Below are 5,000 nucleotides of genomic sequence, written 5' to 3'. Positions count from 1 at the left end.
GTCCAACTTTAAAAGGGAGAAAGGGAGTTATTCCCTTATTATCATTGTCATCATTATCAGTATCATCATCATCATCATCATCATTATTACGTCTTTAGGTCTCTTTGATGCAACTGAAGACAACCTAAAAATCAGCATTTGTCCTCAGCACAGAGAATCATATGGAATCCGTTGGCGTTGCAACAAGAAAAAGTGTTCAACCCCTGTAGATTGGGCGCCACACAAGTCCAAGAAATTAAAGGGCGACCATGGGTTGACAAGTCTTCAGTCAAAAGGAATCTTCCATCTGACCAACCAGCTAGTACATGTTGGCATGCGTAAGTTGATTTTGATCCTACATAGCAACTGAACAGTTGCAACTCAGCTGCCAAAAAAGCTTTTTGAATTCCTTTTTTTTCTCTTGTCCTCTTATTATATTTTCTTCTTGATGTTGCCATGTTTGCAGCTCTCTTTGTTAAACGAATTTTTGAAGACAGCACTTAACATCCCTTACAGCTGCACACACACAAGACAACGACGCCAATAACGAGAAATAATGCTATCAACTTTCTAGGCTTTCTAATCAGCACCGAGGGAGGTATAAAAGGGGAATACTTAATCAGCTACGCCGGCATTTTATTTTAGGTTCAAATAGTGAAATTAACTGACACAGTACATATATAGCAAACAAGATGAATCAATCAATAATTGAATAGCGATTTCTCATCTCCTGATCAAGTTACCTCCATTTCGTAGCACTTCGCTTCTGCTATCTAGTATATAATATTAGTAACTGTTATTCAATTAAATTCCAGCAATATGTAAACAGTGTAGAGGAAAGCTTAAAACTGAGCTCAAATCAAATATATCAGGATCATCTGAGCCCTTACCATGTGACCCTGGAGGAAAGAAAAAGGAAGAGTTGGTGCTTCCACATCTATTACTCCTATTTCTTCTAACCTGGAGATTTGTGCCACAGCTCGGCAGAAGGAAAAACTGGCACTTCCATCACTTGTCAGCGATACATCGCCGTCAATTAGCTCCGAGATCTGTGCTTCCGCTCTGCAAAAGGAAGTTGAAACTCTTGCTAAGCATGGCTCTACGGACAGTAGTGAGGTTTGTGCAGTGTTTTTAGTATTCCCCCTCTTAATACGGTGTGTAAATTTCTATTATGATCAATTTCGTTGGTCTTTTCTTACAGGATGGAGGATTTAGAGGCAGTGATGTGGTGGTGTTCATTTTTCATATGTAGGCAGCACTAGCAGCGAGGAGTCTGATGACTTCTATGGTGATCTGCAAGGTCTCCATACGGAAAAACTCAACCAGTTTTTAACTGCTTGTGGTAAAGAAGAGAAGGTCCTTGGCCAGCCAAAAAAGCGGTTGGAAAATTTGGGTAAACAAAGAAGAAATGTTTATGTTGCCAGAGCAACAACTGCAATTGTAGCTGCGTTAGATGTAATCACACCCGGAGATGCTGGACATTTGTGGACGGCAGTGAAATCGTTGCGTAGTGTTGAAACAGCCCTTGAAATAGACGAAAGCGTTGATAGAAAGTATCTAGAGGCCCTCGCTGAAACATACCAAAATGCCACAGGTTGGGACACCCGCAGGCAGGTCCTGGCTATAATGGCAGACTTAGTTCCCGTTTGTGAAATCAAGAAGTTTATACCTGGTCTAACTGATTACAGAGTTAAGGAAGCTCGGCTGCTCATCTTGAAGTATGGACGTGGTGCTCCTGTCCCTTTAAAGAAAAGTCCAAGAATGAGGATCAATGAAAACATACTTCATCATTTCTTGACTTTCATAACGAGCTCCCATGGGGTAAAAGACCTTTGGTCAGCGATACCTACATTTGGAAAACGGCCAGGTTTTAGAATCCCCGAACGTGATTCAAGCAATGATCCCACAAAGAATCATTGAACAGTATACCCAGTTTTGTAAGGAATGTGACATGAAGCCCCTAAGCCCAGCTACTATTTCGCGCTTGTTATCCGTGTGCGTTGCAACAGTTCGCAAATCCCTGCAGGGTTTAGACTACATCGCTGCTGATGGTGCTAAAGGGTTTGATGACTTAGCTGCTCCAGCTGCCGAGCTTAAAGGCAAACGTGTCTGTGATGGGGAATGGTTTAGTTACTGCCAGGAAGCACTAAAGGCGGGGAAACAGTATATTAAAGCAGAGTACAAGGTATGCTGAGTGGTGTAAGTTACGAAACTTACCGACAATTTTTCCCTGTTTTCTTGTTTTGTTTCGCATATTTAAAAAATCCACGTAAATATCAAGAGAACAGAAAAATTGAATTATGAGTACTTTTTCCTTGCATTTCAAAGGGTAAATTACAGCCAAGCTCGTCCATCAGACTGGTGTTAGATTTAATTTTGACACTAAAGCGACAATTTGTATGCCGTTCTCAAAATATGATCCAGTAATGAAATGCATTTCTTTACCAGATTCAACAAGGACGCATCCTGCGTCAGCCTTTATATTCTGCCTAATAAAATGTAAGGCAATATATTAAGACCCGTAATTTTTGATAGTAACATTTAATCAATGGTTGATTGATGACACAATGTTTTACCTGACTAGTTTAATTTGCTTGCTTGCTTGCTTGCTGACTGACTGACTGCAGATGATTGACTTGCTGATTGATCGGCTGAATGTTTACCATTACCTCACCATCTACATGACTTCTACAACATTTTTTTTCTACTAACAGATTCACATCGCACAAGAGACGCAGATCGCTGATCACTGTGTGGTATATGCTCTTAGTGAGCCCAAGGAAGACCATTTCCAGCGCAAATGCAATCACCCCCATGACCAATCCTGCTCGTCTTGCGAAGGGCTTAATTCTGTTCTCTCGAGCATTGAGGCTTTAGTGAGAGATAAGGCTGCCAACCTGGCAGACGAGGAGCGTGACGATATGGTGTATTCTTGCCAGCAGGCCGTGCAAGCCATCCATAATTGGAAAGCTCACCAACTTCGAGTTTGTCAACAGGATAGATGCCGAATTGGTGTGCTGCAAGAATTAAGTTTAAATGAAGTTCTTACCACAAAAGTACGGAGAGACCGAAACAGATTGGTTTGGAAAAAGAGGCATATCTTGGCACATTAGCGTCGCAGTCAGGAGAAATAAGCTTTTGTTCACATTGCGAAGAACTGTTCACAGGACAGCAACGTCGTCGTAGCTATTATGGAGCACACTCTCCGAAATCTCAAAACCGAACAGCTGCAAATAACAAGAGCACAAAATTATTTCCGTCAAGATAATGCAGGTTGTTACAAGAGTGCAACAATGCTAGCAGCCTGCCATCAAATGCAGAAAACGACCGGGATAAATGTGACAAGAGTTGATTTTAGCGACCCACAGGGCGGTAAAGGTCCCTGTGACTGCAAAGCTGCAACTATTAAAGCACATGTTCGCCATTTCGTTAGTGAAGGACACAATGTTCTCACGGCTGATGACTTTAAGGATGCCATCCTATCTAACAATGGTGTGCGTGGAGTGAGAGTTGCGGTGGTGAATTGCAAGGTCCTATCACCAACACAACCAGTGAAATGGGAGGGCGTTAGCAAGGTCAGCAACCAGTTATATGAGGATACTGGTTTAACTGTATGGAGAGCGTATGACATTGGTAAAGGGAAGACGTTCATCTTGTCACAGCTGCAAGGTATCGTTAAATTCTTTTCTTAAAGTTAAACGTTGAATTGCTTGACAGTCAGCTGGATTTCTATATTTGGCTTGCAATGTTTAGGACTGAAAGCAATGGAAGCTTTAGCCAAAATGATTGCAAACAAGCTCAAATAAAATTCAAAATCAATAGATAATGCTCAAAACGATTTCGGGATTGACAGGGAGAAAGTTTAGTAAAGTCGGTTAAAGTAGAAAAGCTATATAACAATTATTCCATGAGCGCGAGTTGGTTATAATCACTTCATATCGAACAAGGGCGAATGGAATAATTGTTTTAGTAAATTCTAAAACCGTGTTTTGCCGCCGATTTTCATTTCCACAATTTTACAAAGCGTCTGGAAAGAGCATCTTGGCACACTATTTTCCATATGACGTAAGACTTCGACTATTGGCTCACAGTCAGAGTTTTTTAGCCAATCAAAAAGCTAGAAATGCCATAGTCGGAGCTGAAATTTTACTAAAAACTGTTAGCCAGTGCACGCACTTTCTGAGTTGCAACTCTCCCCTGCTCTCGCGCTAAACAATTCCCTGATATGTAGAATTATGTAATACATAACGATAACATATATACTCTCCCTTTCCGGCCCTAGCTCCAAATAGCCTACAAATTCAAATTAGTGGTAGCTTCTCTGATGGGGACTTCGTGGAGATCTCTGTCAGCACCCGCTCGGCCCGGGGACCAAGGAATGCACGATTCCTTTACGAGATGAGGAGAATGACACCAATACTCAGGAGCAAACACCGAAGCTATTCACTTGTCCAATTGATGGATGCGTGCGCCTCCCTTGAGAAGCATTTACAGTATGGTTCGTGTAAACTTGTTCCTCAGAGAGAAAACCTATTTGACAAGGCGAAAATAAGCTACAGGGACAAGCTTCTTCACGGTTGTGATAGGCACCCAGTCCTTGCTGGAGACATACAATCTCAAGGCTGGGCCTTAAAAATGACGAAAAAGGCCACTCATTTCAATGAAAAACAAAAAGAATACCTTGAAGAAAAGTTTTAGGCGGTTTACCATAGATGAGTTCTTGCCAAAAGGTCTGGATAGTAGCAGGGATAACGATATTTTAAGAAACAACACAACACTTTTTAAACTTAAAAACATGTTTCGACAGAAACTTCTGTCATCTTCAGTTTAAATTACAAAGTACAGAGTTGAATATATAGTGTGAACCAAAATGCTAATTAGCTGTAAGGAAACATGACAATGTACAAGATTACAAAGAAAGTTTTAAATTAACATGATAAAGTTGATGATTAAGTGTAGGTTTCTCCCATTGAATATGAATGGCTTCCTTTATCTTAAGTTGGAAGGTGGTAGAAGCGTGG

The 5,000-nt window shown here is 41.0% G+C and overlaps 1 pseudogene; it reads left to right on the top strand.

Annotated features, from left to right (window-relative positions):
• The first annotated feature begins 1,740 nt into the window (after positions 1–1,740).
• On the top strand, positions 1,741–3,316 carry LOC138041405 (uncharacterized; annotated as a pseudogene).
• The last annotated feature ends 1,684 nt before the right edge of the window (positions 3,317–5,000 follow it).

Source organism: Montipora capricornis, chromosome 3 (assembly GCF_036669925.1).
Source record: "Montipora capricornis isolate CH-2021 chromosome 3, ASM3666992v2, whole genome shotgun sequence".
In the NCBI taxonomy this organism is placed as follows: domain Eukaryota; kingdom Metazoa; phylum Cnidaria; class Anthozoa; order Scleractinia; family Acroporidae; genus Montipora; species Montipora capricornis.
Note: the sequence above shows the minus strand (reverse complement) of the source record. Positions and strands in the feature narration are given on the sequence as shown.